Consider the following 21,820-nt stretch of genomic DNA (forward strand, 5'->3'; position numbering starts at 1 on the left):
TAGGTGTGGCCATTTCTACACAGTCCCATTATAACTTGTGCTGGATGCACTGTTGTAGTTTATCTTTCTTACTCCTGCTATCCACTTCTAGTTTGCTAGAACCTCCGACTTGTTAAGGTTGTTGGCTTGGAGGATACTCAGTTTTTAGTTTGGATTCCTTAAGGCAATGGTTTTCAACCTTTCCACAGCTGGGGGACCAGCAAAAACCACCGTAGGGATCGCTGAGGCAGAAACAAAAAGCATCATGTACATAATACAGCATTCTGTGTATTTGTTTCCTAACACAATACCAGAAAGAAAGAAAGAAAGAAAGAAAGAAAGAAAGAAAGAAAGAAAGAAAGATCTCCAAGACAATCAGAAACCGAGCAATAAAAAATGGCAACAAATGAACAAAATACCAAAATCGGCATGGTGCGGCTCTCAGCCAGCTCCCACTGAGCTGTCTCTCCCTTCCCCGCCCCCTCCCCCCAGCAACATGATACCAACCGAGGAAGGGGTGTTAGAGCACAGCAGCCCCCATGGCGGTCTGCGGCAAGCGGGATGCAGCCACCCCATGGACAGACAGGAAATCTCTGATGGACCGGGGCCGGTCCACAGACTGGTGGTTGAAAACCACTGCCTTAATGCATCAGAGTTACTGCACCCATGGCCCATTAACATGATCTTCTTTGATCATCTACTTGTGTTTTGCCTATTCTTTTACTGGAATAATTCTGCCCAGAGTGTATAAGCTCCCAAAATGACAGTATGTGAAAAAATGTAGTGAGAATTTTGTGTATGTGGAATAACACTTTAAAATATTTCACTAGAGAGCCCATGGAATTCTGCCATCAGTGAATCCTATCAGTCGATCTTAATCAGGACAGAGCTATACTACAAATACATCACTTATTTTTATTAGCATTTCAACTTCCCCCAAAGAATCTTGGGAAGCATATTTTGGTGAGAAGTTGAGCATTAACTAGCAGAGTTCCTCCTGACCCTACTCCACTACTCCAAGACTATAATTCCCAGGCTTGAAAAGAGATTGCTAATGAATGGTTGGTGCTCTTCCTGTGTTAAGTCCCTAAAATTGATAATCATAAATGGTTAAATAGCTTGGAAGGAATAATACTGTTCTGACTTACATGGCTATCCATATCCAAACACTGATGATCCTGGGGAAATCTTGTATAACTTTTCTTATAACTTCACTATATGGCAGAAAAGGCAGGCAAAGCCAAACATAAAATAAAAATGGGTCTGTTTTCTGTGGGAACTGTGCCTAAAATGTATGGTTGTTCTTTGAAAGGGCAGCTAACTACCATCTTTGAAATGGGATACTTCTACACCATGGACACTCCTATTATACATTGTTTCAGAAATGTGAAGGAAAATGCTTAATGTCAGCAGGCTTATTCAAGCTTAGTGTAACTCCACATCATCCTCAGTCACGAGAAACATGACATCAGTTCCACTTCTCTCTTCCAGGTGCAGAAATTTCACAAGCCACTGCTTGCATGCTTCCATGCTAATCTTCATAGCCATAAGGGCTGAAACCATAATTATGTTTTCTCTTTGAGAATCTCTGGCTGTAAAATCCAATCCTTGAGAGCAAATTCTATTATACAAGCTGCCCTGAGTATAATACAGGACAGTGTTCATATATAACTTTTGATGTGATCATTTATACTGCTTACACATGGGTGCACACATGTGTGCACCTGTGCACACATACTTCTAAAGTTCAGGGAACCTTCCTTGCATAATAATATACACAGGGAAATCAAACCAATGATGGAATTTCTGAATTGCAAACCAGTATTCATGAGACCAAAAGAAAATTGGGAAAGTGCCCCACTAGTGACTCTTGCAGAAATAGTGTAGCTGCATTCCCCCCCCCCCTTTCTTTTTAAACAGTGGGTGGTTTTTTACCTGAAGGGCTGCCAGACAACTGTCTCCCATAGAAGGCATCTTTTATTTAAAGGACTCTCCAGGCCAAGTCTGGCTGAAAGTGAAAGAACCCTCAGAAGGCACAGCTGGGCCTTGAAACTGCCCACTGGCAACACCTGGACAGCTGATGGAGCAAGACACACAGGCCACCTGGACAAAGTCTTCCATACCATGATGAGAAGCACTGTATTCCTATTTAAATATTTAAATAATTGCACCTGAGTTTCCCTGTATTTTTTATTACATTTATATACCACCCCTTAGCCTGCAGGTTCTCTGTTTATACTATATACATATATGTTAGCATGTTCCTATGTTATGCAAATTGGTTTCATCTTTTGCCCTCCTTTCTAGCAATCCATGGCCTCTTTTTTTGGCAAAGGACTATACGTGGTATTAGTTGACTGAAGCATGCTTTTCTGTGTGCCTATCTTTCAACCAAACCACTCAGCTTTTGCATATAAAGCAACCAGTTCTTGGCCCTGCCAAAGACAGGGTACTGTGATGAAAGAAGCATTGGTCCTGATGTAAGGGTGTTTTAATGGACATAATTCAGCTTATTTCATTTCAGGATTTCACTTTATTCTCTTCCATCTCGGTCAGAATCAAAACTTCCTCACATTTGGGAATCTATCTAGAACACTCACTTCCACAAAGGGATCTAAACACGTTGACACAGTGTCAACTTCCTGAATTAATATGGCATATTCAACAAATGAATCCAGAATAAAACAAAACATTCCGGCCACATGACTTGAAAGCCAAGCACAATTTTGCATTCTTTGTTCAATATCTGAATGGCATTGACTATTTAATTTCTAATTTTGATCCATCAGCAAACAATCATCATTTGACAAAGAATGAATATCACGCCTCTTGGAGTTCCTCACTCCAAAATAATTTATGGGTGCATCAGCACAGAAGATGTTGTAACATTAGTATAGAAATACTGCAGTTCTGTAATGTCCACATTCTAATTCAGTTTACTTCCCACCAAGTTAGCACACTGAGAGCCTCAGTGTGAACACATCCCTGGACAGCTATAGTCATTCTATCTCCTTATAACATCTTACTCTATGCTGGGACAAAGCCATCTATCCTGTCAACTCCAGACCACATAGCCAATCAGCAGAGACAAGAGGAGTTGGAGTTCAGATGTACTAAGTAATCGGTCTCATGGTATAACCCAAACAGGGCTTCTTTCTTAGGATGGTGCATAAGGAACAAACTTCCTGCTATGTTACATTTCCATTTAACTGCATTAAACATGATGAGTATGTTTGTTTTAAACCAAAAGCAGTAGATGCAGGATCAAGAGGGGAACCAAGGCAAGAGAGAAGAGGGAAACTTTTCACTTCCATCACAGTCCAAACAAAAAGCACACACACACTCACATGCACACACAAATTCAGGTGGCAAAAAGCAAGTGGTAACTGAATACAATAGGGAAAACATCCCAAAAAACAGGGTAAAGAGAAGGGATGACTATGCATGATTACTGGGAAGTAAACCCCGGTATGCTAAGTGGGTCTTATTCCCACATGAAGAGTCCCAGAATTACAACCTAAGCCACAAACTCAACTTTTAAAGAGAACCAGGGACAACTTTGTTAATAACACTGCAAACAGTCAAACAAACAAGAGAGCAAGTCAATGAATATCCAAGGAAGGGCTTTATGTAACCAAACATGGCCTTTGCCCAAAGAGGAACGAACTGACCTTTCAGGGCTTAAGAGTATGAGGGGTTCTGCATTGAGTCAGCAGAGCTGAAAACAAAGAGCATATGACGGACTGTGGGATGCTAGGAGTTGTAGTCTAGCCCAACATATCTAGAGGACATCTGGTTGAAGATGGCCACCAAAGTTACAGCCTAGCCCCACCTAAGATGTCCAAATCCTTGCGATGGCTCCTGGATATTTGGGAGTTGCACGGAAGAAAGCATTTAACCATGCAGCCACTCCTGCCATCACTGTAAGGATGTAACTGGGAAAGGGCACACCTGGGGAACCCTTTGAAGAGTTGCATTTCATTTCTCATCTGAATCAGGAAAGCCAATCCTATCCTTGCCTCAGCACATGCACCGCGTACTAGAGAAGTTCCCAAGACAATGTACATAGGACTTCAAGCTTAACCACAAAACTGACCAACAGAGAGAAGGGAAGTCTTTGTTAAAAATCAGGCAAGCTTAAGTGACTGCCTCACATATCCAGGGAATAAGGAATCATGCTCTCAAACATGGCATTTGCCAAGTGTGGGGATGAAGTTGATTGAAAAAGCATGTAAGAGCCACCCTTGCCTAGGGCAGATCTCAAAAACTTGCAAATCTCAGCAAAGTAGATTTGGGTGGCTTTGTTTGGGCTTGAAAAATAGCCTGGCACCGTGATTGCCTCCAGCAACCAGGCAGCAAAGCTTTCCAAACATCTGTTCTACTCATGCCTAGTACAGGACTGATAGAGTACATCAAAGGTCTACTACCTTTTTGCAGTTCCTTGGAAATTAGAGAAACTACTGTGGGCACCACCACAAAATAGCTCCTGTGGTGGATGTGGCTAGTTGCAGGTAGGCCTGGTAAGTCAAACGTTTGCTAAAGGTGCAGGGAGAGCAATAGTGAGGACAAAGACTGGGAAGGAGAGGGAAATGTCAGAGCAACAGGGTAGCAGGAGACAAGGATTGTATTGTTGTAAGCCGCCCAGAGGCTTCGGCGAATGGGGCGGCATAAAAATGTTTTAATAAATAAATAAAATAAATAAGGATCAGGGCTAGAGGTTGGGAGTGGGGGACAAGGCTAGGGATGGAGAACAGCGAGAAAAGGTAAGAAAACCTGCTAAGGGGAGAGCAATAATGAAGCTAAAGAAGGAGTACAGGAGAAAGGTCTGCGTAGGGAAGTCTGTAAAGCAATTATTTCCTTCTCCGCCTGATCGCCAACAGCTGATCTGCAACAGGAACAAGGAGGAGAACCTGGGACTCTGAAGTTTTCCTTTGTTTTCATTAAGAATACATTTTTGGAAGGGACAAGAAATGAAGAGCCACATGGGTGCTACTGGAGGTCCCTGTGGGTGGAATACTGGGAAGCCCCGGATTACATGGCTAGTTAAAAAGAAAAGAAAATGTCAACGAATACCATCTGGGTGAAGTAGTGTAGCTAAATAATTTAGAACCTGGAATTAACAGTCTTAATGGGGAGCCCTGTAGTCACCTCTATCTAGTACTTTTTTCCCCCCACTCCCTTGTACTTTACAACTATTTCTACATTTCTTATAGGTTAAAAGTGTTGGCCTGACTTAAAAAACAAACAAACCCTGAACCTGTGCAGTGTTGTAATTTAACTTGCTTAACAATAGTACTTGCATGGTGGCAGGGAAAAAATGAGCTTCGCTTTTCCAAGGGTCCAATCACCCACCCCCTTGGTGATTATTTGCAGCTGTGAGGCCCTGGACTACGATCCCAAGTCCAGGCCTAGCTGTGAAACTGTTTATCTGCAATGCTGTCTTAGTTGCCTTGCAAATAAGCCAATCCATGTGTTCAAGTGATCTTGTAATAACATAAATCAGTGAAGTCTAGGGTCTTATTCCCAGAAGACATGAAATGATTTGCAGCATATCAGCAAGTTCCTTCCTCAGAGCACATAAAAGCAAGCCACGGCAAACAACAAAAGCAGGGCCCTTATTTTGTAATCTGGGCTGCCACCATGGACAGTCCATGGCATATCTAAAGAAAAACATGCACCGCTACTAAAGATCAAGGCAGCCAAAAATGTGTTTGCAGTTAGTTAATTAAAGAGTTGGATTTTGAGCAACCTTTATTAATGAACTGTTTACACTGCTAACAATAAAATGTGCCACAACGGATGCTCTGTGTCCATTGTAAAGCTATCTATACTGTTGCAGCATAGCAACTGCAGCTGCTGTCTTTGGAAATGGCTGGTGTGTTTCTGCAACACTGCAGATAGCCAGAAAACAGGGCAGGACACTTTTTTCCACCTACAGAAGTCCTGCTAGGTACACAGATAATGGGCTAGAACCAGACTTGGCCATACTTAAAGCAGAGCGATGGACTAACTTAAATTCTATTAGTGGTAATAGGTCTACTCCAAGTATGACAAACGGTTAACTTCCATTAATTTTTTCCCAGCACTGTATCTGGCTTACCTGCCAGACACAGTGCAAAATTCAATGAAGCTTACTATTTCTGCTTCTCTGTTAAGATTCTGCTATTTCACAAACTACTCTTATGATGGTGTCCATGTGCTCCACAATCACTATCAATGTTATCACTCTGACTGGTGGGAGCGGCTTAAAAGCTTCCCCCCACTTGCTCCCCTTGCCTTATTATTTCTCCTCTTCCTCTTTTCAGTGCTTGCTTTTTCGTTGCATGGGATTTTAAGGCAGGAAAACACATATGCACAAATAATCACTGAAAGTGAACAGAAACAATAGCAGAGCATGGCAAGCCCTGGGAAAAGGGCCATTTCATTGGGCAGTACCATGAGAGAGCAAGACATTTCTTATGCTGTTAATTGTATCTCCTTTCATTTTAACTAAAGGGTTAAGATTGGTACTTTCCAAAAGAAGCTCTTCCTTTCCTGCTTTTCTGCCACACAGCCTCTGGGTGGCGCTGTGCTACAGCCGAATTGCAGAATTACACAAGGAGACAGAATGCCACATTCTCTATTGTAATTTAATAGCCTATTTACCCCGTTCTAAAAGAAGCAAACAAACAAACAGAAAAGTGCTCTGAAAAAAAGAAAAGCAAAACTGGAAGATTGTGACCTTGTCTAAAGAGCCCCTAAAGAACTGTGAGCACAATCTATGCTTCACATACAAAAGCCCTGGGTGAGAAAGGAAGAAGGCATTCCAGGTGGGTAGAGAGTCTTTTGCCAGATGGCCTGCCAAAGGCAAGAGGAGGGAAGGCTGCCCTAGTTTGAAGACAGTCCAAGGAGGAGAAGGGGGATAGTGAGGGACATTCACTCCACCAGCATCTGCCCAGGCCGGGAGAAGACCAGCACTGCAGTGGCTGTGGGGCCAGGAGCTTCCTCTCACTCTTTCTCCATGATTATTGCTTTGAAACTACTTTTGATTGTGCCTCGGAACAGCAAAGCTGTGAATGACCCCAAAATGCATCTTTAAACCTCCACTGCAGCATGCAACCAAAGCTGCACATGCAATCGGTGGGGTCACACACAAAAAGGGAAGCAAGACAGCCATCGCCATTTCCCCTGCAATTGTAGCAATATTCTGAGACTCGTGTCCAGCAGTCCTGGTGCACACAGAAATGACACACACACTTTAGAATTCTTCCAACTTCTTCCACAATCTCATTTGTGTGTGGCACTCAAAATGTGGTGGACACCATGCTGTATTTATTAGTAGGTGCCCCTGGAAAAACAGCAGTGCTTTAAAAAAATACCAGTCTGGTGGTGCCTCATACATGAAAGAAACTGTAGTATACATCCTCCCAAAGACTGACTCCAACGCATTACTGAAGAAAGAGGAAGGAGACATAATGTCTATTTTGGCATGGCTAGTGCTTGTATAATGGAGTTGCACAAGTTTGGATAAATACCACCAAATAATAGGGGAGAGATGTTAACTATTGCCCTATTTATGGTCTTCCAAGGGAGGCCCAGAAGAGGCAACGAGAAGGACCTTTTTAGTGGTTGGCCCCACAATTGTGGAATGGTCACCCCACTGAGGCCCACCAGGTACCAACTTTGCCATTTTTTTGGCATCAGGTTAAAACTGCCCTCTATTCCCAGGCATTTAATAGCACATGATGGCTTATGTCTGCTTGTTTTAATTAGGTCTGATTTTTAATGGAAATGTTTTTGTTTTATATTCAACTGTTCAACTGTTCAAATGTTCAGTTGTTTTATATTTTTGTATATTAGAATGTTTGACTACTTTAAATTTGCACACTGGAATTTTATATTGTGTTTTATTGCATTTGTATTTCATTGTATTTTCTGCATCTGATTAATGGTTGTGAACTGCCCAGAGAGCTTCAGCTTGTGGGCAGTACAGAAATGAAATGAAATGAATCAGGGTAGCCATCACTGGAACTAGAAGGCCAGACTAGGTGGACCTCTGGTCTGATTCAGCAGGGTTCTTCTTAGGCTCCACAGCTTGCAAGTCGGTAGTGCTCCTGTGCAGTTCTCACTCTCATTCAGTGGGGCTTGTACAAGAGAAATTCCCCATCAATTGTGTCTAGTAATGAAGTAATAATTTTTTTCTAAAATCTGTGATGCCTCATTCAGTTTTAAAATGAGACTTTGAGGGCAGCTGTAGGTGAAGTAAGGAAAAGAATATGCATTATTGTTGGCACAGAAGAGAAATGTGCTTTTCTAAATAGCTTGGAGTGGTCATATATTTCCAAGATCACAGCCTACTCAGCCCTGGGGCAGAGGTTCCATTGGCTTTCGAACTGCCAACCCAAGTAAAAGAGAAGCAACAAGGCATTTTTGCCAGACTACTGAGGCTGGCCTGCACAGTATGTATATTTAAGATAATTTAAGTATCACATCAGACTTATTAATGCCACAGAGTTTTAGAAATGGTGTGCACGAGTTTTCAGTTTGCCATTCCCAAAGCCAGATGATGAACAAAATGTTATATAAATCACTGGTTTGAGTGTTGTGATGATTACAGCCCCACAAATATACTGCTATCTTCCTGACAGCAGAGAGAGAAAATATAATTTAGTTACTGCTATTCTTTAAAAAAAAAAAAGGCACATTTTTGCTGAAAGGGTCGATGAACAGATGTATGGCAGTGGATCTAAGTGATAGGTTATGTTCATTCTCCTGAAGTTATTGGAAAGGTCTACCATCACCAAATTGCCAATTTCTAAGTATGCAGAGTTAAGTTTAATTCTATAATCAGTAAATGAAGGAAACTGATGTTTGGTTAATGGGTTCACCATTATTTTGCTTTGCTGTAATAAATCATAAGAACCTGGAAGTCACCCTTTTTCAAACTATCACTGTTATCTTTTATCCAAGAAACTGTATAAGCAGTTTGTGATCTTCTAGATGTTGTAGCCTACAATTCCCATAACCCCTCACATTGGCTATGCTGGTGAAGGGCTGATAGAAGTTGTAGGCCAAAGCATCTGGGATGTCAGATGAATGTGACTGTCTTTCCACAACTTGATCTTTTGGACTGTGTGGATTATGACATCCTGGCCTGTGTTTGCTTGGATCTATCCTCTCCCTGGCTTTGACCCTGGACTGTAAACAAATGCGCCTCTTGCTTCTGGCCCTCTGAACCTGCCACAGGACTCCACCTTGCACCTGCACAAGGTGTTCCAACCTTAGTTACCTGCCACTCACTCCTTACATGGGAAGCCACAACTCGCCAAACCCCAACATAGAAGCTACATCATTTTTCTTTGCAATAACCATGCAGGTAAGGCATTTAGAGAGAGAGCAGTCTACCAGAGAAATGACTGACTTCTTTTCTACACAAGGCATTTATCCTGCACTTGACATTCCCTACACACAGTCATTTATGGGTTATTTGGGAACGTATCATCACCTATTTTTGCTTCAGTGTTTAAAGAGTACTTTCTGCATTTTTTAGAGTAGGAAAACTGAGGGATTTAATTATAAAAGGGAAAGAAAATATTTTTTCACTACTATATTTGCATTATTCTCCTCTACTACAGTCTCACCTAGAGGTTGTACAGTGGAAGCGCAGGAAATGAACTATTCTTTGTCAAGTTCTGTTTTCTCAATTCTGCACTGGAACCAAAAGTAGGTGGTATGGAAACCCCTATGTCCCTTGCTATTGCTGACCATGGGATGACATTTCCTGAAGGCATTATAGATTTCTGATAGTTTAGTTTTTGAAGTTACTTCTAAAGGTATATTCCAAACTCATTATCCAGGATAGCTCTGAATAGCTTGATGGGGGAGAAATACATTTTAGCTAGAGGAATTTTGAAGGTGTTCATATTAACAAATCACTTCTTCCCTGTTTGTGTGTGTGGCGGTTTTTTGTCTGGGAGAACTGGGTGAGTGAGGGGTACTGCAGGACAGACAAGGCAAGGGACCAAGGTAGGGTCTCGGAAGAGTTCCCAATGGCAGACCAGGAGATGGCCTTGGCAGGAGTCACGGGTGTTGCTGTCCGATGCAACAGCTGCGACAGGTTTGCCCTTCTCCCCCAGGAGAGGCAGGGATGCACTTGTCCTCGGTGCAAGATGGTGGTCCTGAGAGAGGAGGAGTTGAGGTGCCTGAGGGCCAAGAGAGCTCTCCAGGCCCCCCGGGAGCAGCTCCCCTCTGGACAGAAGGTTGAGGGAGAGGCCACAGGAGGAGCAGCTGGGGAGACATGGAGGCATGTCACCCACAGGAGGAGGCCAGCACGGCCTTCTCCTTCTCCTGGCACCAATCTGGAGCTGGGAAACAGGTTCTCTCCGCTTGGGGAGGCTGGGGCTGATGCAGCCTCAGGGGACCAGCAGGACCCCCAGCCTGGGACCACAAGTGGCAAGGGTGCCGCTACAGGAGAGGCAAGGGCCAGGGCACGGCCGCCCACCACCACCGGGAAGACACGGTGGTGGGTGATTGTTGTTGGGGACTCCCTGCTGAGGGGCACTGAGGTAGTGGTGTGCCGCCCCAACCTGGAGACAAGGGAGGTTCGCTGCCTGCCGGTCACACGCATCCGGCAAGTGAAGGACAGAGTGGAGCGTCTTGTTCGCTCCGGGGGTCACCAGCTGCTCCTGGTGATCCATGTGGGCACAAACAACGTGGCCAGGCAGGGTGTGGTCGGGATCACCAGGGACTTCCAGGCCTTGGGGAAGAAACTCAGGGAGCTAAAGGCCCAAGAGGCCTTCTCATTGATCTTACCAGTCCGGAGATTTGGACCAGGCAGGGACAGGAGGGTCTCCAAGGTGAACGACTGGCTTAGGGTGTGGTGCCAGAAGGAACGCTTCCTCGACCATGGCATCCAGTTTCTTGCCAATGGACTTCTGGCAAGGGACGGGTTGCACCTCACGAGGATGGGGAAAAGGTCTTTTGGAGATGCTCTAGTGAGCTTCGTCTGGAAGACTTTAAACTGAGCCGGGGGGGGGATGTTCAGCCCCCCCCCCCCGAAACGTGTCTGCACTGGACAAGTGTGGGGAGAGGATCAGGGCTCTGGGAACAGGGTTTTAGAGGTACTGCAGGGACTGACAGGACTCCTACAGAGAGGGGCCAGGTATTAGGGAGGATGGGAGGAAGGAGGAGGCTGGGAACTCCAAGGAAAGGAAGCGGTGGGAAGGAGTTGAGGTGCATGTACACCAATGCTAGGAGCTTGAAGCTCTCCTGGGAATAGGAGGGTATGACCTGATGGGAATCACAGAAACTTGGTGGGATGAAAGGCAAGACTGGAATGTGAACATAGACAGGTTTCATCTTTTTAGAAAGAACAGGAAGGGAAAGAGGGGTGGGGGCGTGGCTTTATACGTCAGGAAAGGGATAGGATGCAGTGAGATAGAATGCAGCTCAGATGTGGATTTGGTAGAGGCAGTCTGGGTGAAACTTAGGGGTTTTGACAGGGAAAAGGACCTGACAGTGGGGTATGTTATCACCCTCCAGGTCAATTTGAGACCCTGGATGATGGCCTGACAGGCCAGATTCTAAGGATATCCTGGGGGAGACACACAGTAATCATGGGAGATTTCAGTCTCCCGGATATTAGTTGGGAGACTCACTCAGCAGTGACAGCTAGGTCATGTCACTTCCTAGAAGCTATAGAGGGAGGGTTTTTCACACAGAGGGTCTGAGAGGCGACGGAGGGGCGAAGCATCCTCAACTTGGCCTTGACCAATAGAGAAGAGCTGATAGATGAAGTACAGATTAGGGGAGCTCTGGATGCGAGTGATCACTCCATCCTTTGCTTTGAGATCAGGGGACTGGGGACGTGAAGCAGGTCGCGCACTAAAAGGTGAGACTTCAAGAGGGCCAACTTTGGCCAACTGAAGGCCAGACTGGGGAAAGTCTCCTGGGATAGGCTATTGGAAGGATGGCACTCAAAAGGGAGGTTTTGGAGGCGCAAGCCGTGACGATATCTCTAGTTAGTAAGGTAGGGAGGTGGAGGATATAGCCGCCATGGATGTGAAAGGAGGTGGTTAGAGGGATTAGACGAAAGAGGAACCTCTGTAGGAAATGGGTACTGGGACAAATAGACAAAAGGGTACACTGGGAGGAGGAGGGAAGTTGCAGAAGGAGTCTTCGCAAGGCTAAGGCTGATTACGAGCTGAGACTTGCCAAGAATATCAAGAGCAACAAAAAGGGCTTCTTTCAGCATGTAAATAGGAAGAGGAAGGGGAGACAAGTGGTGGGACCACTAAATAAGGAGGAAGGGGATCCAGTGACTGATATGAGGGAACAGGCACAGATGCTAAATGACTATTTTGCCTCTGTGTTCTCCCCAAAGCTGGACAGGGGAGATTCGCATAGGAGATTAGATGAGGCTGGGGACTTAGGGGCACAGATTAGAGTCACCCCCCTAGAAGTCGAGGGGCTCCTCAGGGCATTGGACATTACAAAGGTGCCAGGCCCTGATGGGTTACACTTGAGAGTACTTAGAGAGTTGGCAGAGGTTCTCTCACACCCGCTGGTCTCCATTTTTGAGGCCTCGTGGAGAATGGGTGAAGTACCAGAGGACTGGAGGGTGGCATCAGTGGTCCCAATTTTCAAAAAGGGTAGTAGAAGGGACATGGGGAATTACAGACCTGTTAGCCTTATGTCCATTGTAGGAAAAACAATGGAAAGGCTCATAATAGAGAAAGATCTAGTGATGCTAGATAGGGAAGGGAGGCTGGCAGCCAGTGACAAGTGGGGTCCCCCAGGGCTCTGTCCTGGGGTCGATCCTGTTTAATCTTTTCATTAATGACATGGAAGAAGGGGTGAACAGTCTGCTGATCAAATTCACAGATGACACTAAAACTGGAGCAGTGACCACAACTGAGGAGCAGGTACTCCAGATCCAAAAGGATCTGGACAGACTATGGAAGTGGGCAGGAGACAACAGGATGGTGTTCAGTGTGGATAAGTGCAAGGTCTTGTACTTGGGCCATAGGAATCGGTGTCATAAGTACAGGTTAGGAGACAAGTGGCTGGAGAGCAGCACTTGTGAAAGGGACCTCGGCGTGCTGGTTGACTGCAGGCTAAACATGAGTCAGCAGAGTGATGCGGTGGTCAAGAAGGCGAACACCACCCTTGGTTGCATAGCCAGAAGTGTGGCTTCTAGATCGAGAGAGGTATTACTACCTCTCTATATGACTCTGGTGCGCCCACAACTGCAGTATTGTGCTCAGTTTTGGGTCCCTCATTACAGAAGGGATATAGCCAGGTTAGAGTCAGCGCAGCATAGGGCCACAAGGTTGGTGGCCGGTTTGCAGGGGATGCCGTATGAGGCGAGACTGAGGGAACTGGTTCTCTTCAGCCTGGAGAAGAGGAGATTCAGAGCTGATCTGTTGGCGACATACAGGTGTGAGGGGATGTCACATGGAGATGGGTAGAGACCTGTTCTCCCCTGCAGAGGAAGGCAGGACACGCTCCAACGGAGCAAAGCTCAGGGAACCAAGGTTCCATTTAGATGCCAGGAAGCACTTCCTGACATTAGGACCCCAAGGGTGTGGAATAGACTTCCACGAGAGTTCGTTGAGGCCCCATCGATGAGGGTGTTCAAAGATGGGCTGGACATGCACATGGTGGGCATGTCGTGAGCAGAGCCGGCTGGAGCCGGGGGTCAAACTAGATGGCCCCTGGAGGCCCCTTCTGACTCGCTCTGTTTCTATGTTTCTGTGCCTCTGCTCTCTGGAACTGTAGCTGTAGAAATGCATTCCTGCCGTGGCCTACCATGCTAATAAGCTACCAAACTGAACACAGGGGCCCACTGAAGGTGTGATGACTTAGCACTTCCCTACATGAGGGAAGAGACAGTTCCATTTCACTGAGGCTTCTTCCTCCATTTTTGTTGTGGGAGGCAATAAATGTATTCTTCATGTAACACACATGGCTTTTGCTCCAGTCACAACTGTCACAACTAGAATCTTACTAGCTAAATTCCATGCTCTAAAAATGCAGGAAAAAGACTGAAAAACATGCAAGGGAATCTGGAGTATGACATGAAACGTGATCATGAGTGCACAATAATGAATTATGTAGAAAAACCCTCAGAGAGCTTGACTCGATTTTTGTGCATTAAATGAAGGGCTGAGGGCTGTACTTTGCAGACTTGCTGCTTGCGCTTGTTTAGCGGTGTACATGTACAGGTCTCTTCTGTGTGAAGGAGAAAGCTCATGCTGACATTTATTGGCTTTCAGAATGCCAAAGAACATGTTTCCTCTACCAGGGTTATCCTTTATGTCATAGCGTAAGCACTACTGTACTCCATGTCCACAGGCACAAACACTCTCATTGGAATTTGAACGATGCCATTTTTGCCACAGCAATTAAGGTGTGGACACTTCTGATTAAAGACAAGGATGCCCTGGAGTATATCAAGATTATCACTGGCACATTAAGAGGAATGCTTGGCAAACACAACTCGTTATTTATAGTTAATTGCAGGAGGTAAATCACTGCAGAGTACTCAGAGAGATAGTTCAGGCACGTGCTCATCTTTCTTCTTTCCTTGTGTACTCTGGTTCAGTGGGCAGGTTCACTCAATCATGGAGAGAGATAAGCTACATACTGGCTAATATTCCCTCCCTGTGCTGGTATTCACAAGACACCCAATGACCATTATTAGTCTCATTGGCTGTGGGTTCACATGATGTCTGAACCTGCTATGGGTGGATGGCTGGGGTGGTTACAAACTACTCTCACTGGGTAAGGAGGGCTTAATGTGAGGTGTTATGGCATAAACTGCCCTTCAGCATCATGCACAGGACCTCAAATTGTACTGCATCACCCCGCTGTCCTACCAGCCTTCAAAGATGCACTATATCCACCTTAATGACAGGCATGTTGCTAGTTCACAATGGAAGATTGCAGCTTAATTTTTTTTCAAGGGCCCTTTGCTCAAATATAAAACCCCCTGTAAGTAAACAATGGCTATGTGAACTGAAAACTCAAACAAACAAAATGAGAAACACTCCAGACATACAGTGTTTTGAGTTACTAGTATCTGACAGCTATAAATAGTTATTGCTTTGTCACTGTCAGAAATGAAAGACACACACGAGGTTTCATGTCTCCGGGCAAAAAAAGAAAAACTACATCAATAAAGGAGGCCTGTTAATAGCCATTAACTGAAGATCCTGTACACAGTGGAAGGCACTTGCATTGAGTGGCAGCTGTTCTCTGGAGGAAGGGGGAAGGAAGGCACACAACACCCGTTCTCACTTCCTCTTGCATTACCTCTCCTTCAGCTTCAAAGGACCTCTGGCTCTCCATGGTACTTTTTCCAGCAGGCCCAGGGGCTACATGGGAACAGTGGCACCGCAAAAACTGCCTTTCTGCCTTCCCTCACTCCAGGGCAAGCAGAATTCCATCACAGAATCACAGAATAGCAGAGTTGGAAGGGGCCAGAGGGCCATCAGATCCAACCCCCTGCTCAGTGCAAGACTCCAGTGAAAGCATCCCTCTTGCTACATCAGATCTAGAGCAATACAGAAATATTACAATAGAGAAGTATTACAAAAGCTCGGGCAGTGAAATCATGTGTAGTATGGATGAAAATGCAGTAAGTTCTTGCATGTCATTCTGTAAGAATCTGAACCTTTATTTGCTGGCTGTACAGGTTATTGTGGATTTTAAATGAGAATTAAATCAGTTAATTCTGACTATCAGGTGAGGTTTTAGGTATAACAAACATATATACATATGCATTATTGAACATATCTCAAAAGGACTCTGCAAAGGGGATATTATATAAAACTCATGATTAATGAAAAGATCTGAGCAAGTCCAGCTCCAATCCATTGCTTTATCCCCCCCAAAAAGTAATCTCACCTTATCTTACTAGTATATAATATCAACTTCTGTGAAGTAATATGTAATAGCCTGGGAAACTAATGAAATAGACTTTGTCAAAATAATGACAAAATAGCAAGAATGTGCAAAGGGCTTCAAAAAATAGACCGCCCAAACACTTCCTTATAGCCTAAAGTGCCTAAGCTAAGTGTGAGTAGGCAAGGTGAGCAGTTGGATCCTGATGACATTCGAGGTTCCTTCCCACTCTATGATTCTGCAGTTGCGTTCACCGCTGAGTTTCGGCCGCAATGTTTCTGATCTGTCTGCAGGGGGCACTTCAGGACAATCAGTCCAGCCAAATTCCTTTCTGCCTCCCTCTCGGCTTCTCCTTGAGCAGAACTGAATGTGGAAATAACTTCGCATTTTCAAGACCAGAAGAGGAAACCACAGTCCAAAATAATGCAATTGAGATTACGTGGCAGAAACAGAGGAAAATGAAATAGTGCAAATACTTGGGAACAAAAGTCCATTAGAGGCAGACTAATCTGATTGCAAAAACCAGGGAAGGATTGGAAGAAAGTCAGCTTCAGAGGCAAACCCATCCCAAGCTGCCAAAGTATGGTGTAACTTCTGTGTCCTACAAGATGCAAACAGTCTGACCCCACCAGCTTGCAAATTTTAGTAGGAGAGCAAAACATCAGTTATCAGCTGACCCTGGACTGGTTCACACATGCATGTTGCACACAACTGGATTTCTTGTTTCTCAGTTGCACAGCAATGAATAAGACTGGATCATGCACCCAGCAACCTCCATGCAAGGTAACTTCCAGGTGAAGCCACCAGGGGGGTTGTGGCCCAGCTAGGCTCATGCAGTTGCATGTGTGTGCCAGTTGTGTGGACTGGTGCCTTGTCTACACAGTGAGGATGGGACACATCACTGCACCCTGATTTGTACAACTGTAACACCCCGGAAAGGTCTGGCAGGTCTACAGCTATGGACCAATTCACCACCACCCACATGAAGGCGGTGGTGGTGGCACCATGGTCACTTCAGCAGTATTGTATGTCAATTAACATGCGGTGGCCCATTGCATTTGCAAAGTCCACAAATGAAATGAAACTACAATTATCCTGCTGGGTGAGCTGGGTCCTTCGGCAACCCACTACATATAGATAGTGTTGGACTAACTTAAAAAGATGATCCTAAGAGCTGTCTTACATATTATGGCTTCCACATGGTGGCCACCAGAATATGCCTCACAGGGTAGGATGAGCTACTTTCGGTAGAGATTATTTTAAATATTTTGCTTTGGCTTTTACTTCTATATTTACTTCTTCTATACTTCTTTTACTTCTATACCGTCATTATATGTTTTTTGGCGCCAGGTTAAGACCTTTTTATTTAATCAATATTTTAATAAGTTTTAATATTTAATTTTATCATATTTTAATTGCAGCCAGAGTGGGTCATTTATTTATGTTAGATATTTGTATTTTATTTGTGTAAGCCGTCCTGAGGCTCTTGCAAAGGACAGCATACAAATATCCTAAATAAATAAATAAATTATAATGTACTTTAAAACTCTCATATTTTTATGTCTGCTATGTTGCCTTTTATGATTTCAACTGTTGTGAGCTCCCAGAGAGCTCTGGCTATTGGGCACTATAATAATAAATAGAGAATTTAGGGTATTTTCCATGATGTTGCCATGCCCCCCCCCCAAAAAACCCCAAAACAAAACATAGTTTGTGCTGGCCCACTGGAAGGGCTTGCTTGCCTTGAAGGCCTTAGTGGGAAGTGAGCCCTTGGGCAGTGCCGGTGATATGCAGCTGGGCCTCAATGCAGTGATAGCAGAACATTTTCTGCTAGGGACAGTAAAAGCACAAACACTGGCATTTCTCTATAGCACCACCTTTCCCCAACCTGGAAGTCCTATACTATAACTCCTATGACCCCCAGCCAGTGCATTAGGAATTCTCCGGCATTTCAGCTGTTGTTCTTGTTGTTGTTTTATTTTGTTTTGTTTTTTTCCAACATCACTCCTGATCTAATTGCATCAAGTTTCTTTTTGATGCAAGTCAGCAGAGAGTAGTCTTTCAAACATGAACCATTTCTGGCTAGGAATGATGGGAGCTGTAGTCAAACATATCTGGAGAATGCCATGTTGGGAAAGGCAGCTCCTACAGGTTGGTTACACATAACCCAGGGGCAGGGCACCAGTTATATATCTTTGGTGTCGTTTTTTTGAGCAGTAGATGTAATTTTGCTGATGGTCAAGGAGGCAATCACCCAGCCTCTTCCCTTGTCATTGCTTTTCCTTGCCTATCTTTTGATGATTTTCAGAGGCTTCGGTAGCCCCTGTGTACACTCTGTGTACAAAGAGCTTGATCTTCCAGTTCAGTTTCCTAGCAATCGTAGCCAAACTATGAGAACAGATCCTGTAATGCTTGCCCAATCATTCTGTGTGGATTGATATCATTCCTTTTTCTTCCTGACATCCGTTTGGCACATGTATCCACAACTCCACACAGAGAAGTTGAACCAAGCCCAATTCACTTTGTGGCATTTCCTTGCAATTAATGTGCAGCTTATCATTGCTTCTGAGACATCCTAACCTTTTTGACTCTCTTTGGTCAGAAGTGTTATATGTTGTTCCATGCCTTTCTGATTTATTCTAAGATGTTGTTTTTATACAATGCAGAAGCAGCCGGGGCTACAATTTGAGTGGAAGACTAATACTGAGACAACCTCTTAATTCTTTCTTCTTCTCATGCCATTTTCCCACAGAAAACAGACCCTGCTTTTATCCTACTGAACATGAAGCACAATTTTTTAAAAGGACAATTTATACTCTCAGGAAAGACCACCCTGGGACTTTGCCACTTCACATGGCAAAGGAGAGATCCTCCATTACAATTTTCTTCCACATTTAAAACACTCAATTTATGGAAAGTAGACATGTCAAGGAAAGGGGCTCCAGCCTTTGGTTTTGATGAGCTAGTTTTCTACTTACAAGGATTCTTTAGAAAAATGTTGCAAGTAAAAACATGCACTCTAAAATGGGACATGTTTGTGCCCTGACAAGGGGATTTCACTATGGGTTGGATCCAGTCTAAGTCACTTTTAGGGTAGATCCAGTGAAACATATGAGACTTAAGTAAGTTAATTCCAATGATTTCAGCAGGTCTCTTCTAAGTATAGCTTGGTCTGGAATCAGCTCTATATGTTTTTGCTAGATGTACAGATTGGCTTTAGGATCACTGACGAGCTCCATTTTCCCCTCTGGATTAAACAAGCAAAAATGGCAAACAGCACTACCTACATCAAACACTACTCTTTTTTGCTCTCAGTCATATGCTAGAATCCCCCATATAGGACCCAGAAGGTAGTGAAAGAAACCCACATCTGCCCTAGATTCATGGCTAGCCTGGAGCATGTCACTTTATGTTGCAATCTACAGCTTCCTGCACCCTCACATGGGAACCACTTTTAACACTGAGCCACATTTCTGGTTCACTCCTTTACTTTCCTACTTCCCTTTTAAAATGGGGCAAAACAATGAATGGTCTGTATCCCCACTGCTATCCCAATGGGAGGGAGTGGGTTGAGCAGGGGAATCCCCACTGTCATCTCTGATCTCCTGTTGTCTTTGCTCTGAGATAACAGCAAGGATTCCTCCAGGGGAAAGATTCTGCCACAGAGTGGAATCCTCCAGAGTGTTTTCTACAGGAGCTGAGCCTTGGTTCCATGGCTCTGCAGATTAGATTTAGGACTCTGGTGGGCTGGATTAGGCCCACAGGCCCCCGGATTCTAAACATTCGAATCAGTATTAACAAACCTGTATATTCCATATTAGCTTGGGGTGTGGCCCACTTGTGGATGAAGATCAGTGAACATTGTATCACTACAGTGGCCTACAACTGTTGTGAAGACAAGTGGTTTTTTTTTTTTAAAGGTTGCTTTTATATGCAAAGAGAATATATAATACAACACCATGACCTTGGCTAATAATACAAGTTGCTGTGAGCTGAATACATACAGTGGGAAGGCCTTTTCCCAGCCAAATGCGCCTGCAAGATGCTGCGATGTTTGGTAATGCATTTTTAAGTGTGGGACAGAACTCAGGAGGAAGCCATTTGAAAAAGCTGTCAATGTAATTACTACATGTGAATTGCAAAGCCAGAATATATAACCACAATTAATTTTTACTGAAAGAAATTGCCTCCTAGCTCTCAGTGGGGTCATCCTTGCTTATTGGGACAGGCCAACTCCTGACAGGGATAGGTTGGTTCTGGAGATCAGTCTACTCCAGCCTTCCCCTTCCCCAAACACTTAAAAGTAGCACTCGAAGTATTCTTGACCACTGACCATGCTGGCTGGGACTCATGGCACTTGATGTCCAAAACATCTGCAGGGCATGGAGTTGGGGAAGGCTGGTCTATTCTAGCATTTGAGCTGACTGGCTGACACTCAAGCCAGCTCTGTATCAAATCTGAGGCATTCTCAAGGAGCTGATGCACTTCCCCTCAAGATTTAAGGCTTCTTCCACTCAGTGCTATCAGCCAATTGACTTCTTTTCCTCCATAACAATGTGTGTGCGTGTGTGTAAAGGTAAAAAAAGGGAGAACTGATGGAAAAATACCAAGGGTTACAAGGTGAAGACAGCATTATCTGAGCCCCTTTTAAAATCCCATAAGCAAGAAAATTTAGAAAGTTTAAAGCCCAAGCATCCTAAGGCACTAGGCTATTTGAGATGGTTGAGCTAAGCTGGTTAGCAATGCACAATTCTTGCCGTTTTCCCTATTTTTAATGTATTGAGGTGGGGAGGGTATGTTAGCTTCAAGTGATGTGTCACCTGCCCTAAGGTAAGAAGGACGGAAATCTGAAAGTATAGAAAGGCTGGGCTGGAAAGGACCAAGGGATCATCAAGCAGGAAGCTCTGCAAATTAACCTCTCCCCTCTTCCTCAGAGGATCACGGGGTTGGTCACAATCTCAGCCTGGTGGCTAGCTTGATTTCTCTTGCTGGTAAGCAATGACACTGGCTGAATCAGTGCACCCAACTACCGGCACAAAGGCGATCCTGCAGCAACTGACCGAGTGATCAGTGACTGCCAGCCAGGTTGCTAACTACTCCAACACTTCTGATGTGGCACTAGGATTCCTCTTCTGGGGCTGGCAGAGGAGTGTCTCATGCAAAACAGCTCATCATGCAGCCACCACGGTGACCATCTCCTTACTTTGTAGATTTATTCTCTCACATGAGAGCCAGTGTGGCATAGCAGTTGGCCTGCTGGACCAGGAACCTGGGAAAGCTGGATTCCAGTTCCTGCCCCCCTTGGCCATGAAGATCCCAGAGTGGCTTCAGGCCAGTCATTCACTCCCAGCCCGACCTACTTCGGGCTGTTGAGAGGATAAACTGGAGAAGAAGAGAATTAGGTCAGCTGCTTTGGGTTCCTTGAAATCAGAAAAAAAGGTGGGATATAAATGTAATAAATAATTTGAAGGAACGGGTGGCTGTGCCACCTTTGTGATCACACACAGAGATTGCCATACATCAGCTTCTCCTCTGAGGCCAACATGCAAGGGTGTGAAGCAGCCATTTAAAGCCACCCAGTCTGCCTCCTACTCAATACAGAAGTATCTTCTGGAGACACATCAAAAACAGGAGACGGATGCCAGGCTGTAATTATACTGGACTATTCTAAAGGCACTCTGTCCATGCACAGTGACACAGTCTTCCTATTTGCATATATTCCTCTATTTTATATACTCCTGTATTTTTCTAATATTCTAAGATCCCTGCGTGTGAAAAACAAAACAAAACCCGGCTTCGAATGAAGCCCCAGCAGCGAGCTGAGAGGAAAGCGAGGTGAAAACTTTTCCATCCCACTCCCTGACCCGAAAATAGCGTTCGTGGAAGGAAGCGCCGCTGATTTCAATGGAACTTCCTTCCAAGTCGAGGGCGGGCGTGGGGGACGCGGGGGGGGGGG

At 44.6% G+C, this 21,820-nt stretch overlaps 1 protein-coding gene across 2 annotated transcripts in view; it reads right to left on the reverse strand.

Moving 5' to 3' along the window:
- The window catches only part of PXDC1 (PX domain containing 1), a 47,280-nt gene that overhangs the window by 24,471 nt on the left and 989 nt on the right, over positions 1–21,820 (reverse strand). The gene's annotated exons all lie outside the window — the stretch shown is intronic.

The sequence above is a fragment of the Varanus komodoensis genome, unplaced genomic scaffold, assembly GCF_004798865.1.
Source record: "Varanus komodoensis strain SLA01 unplaced genomic scaffold, ASM479886v1 scaffold14_3, whole genome shotgun sequence".
In the NCBI taxonomy this organism is placed as follows: Eukaryota; Metazoa; Chordata; class Lepidosauria; order Squamata; family Varanidae; genus Varanus; species Varanus komodoensis.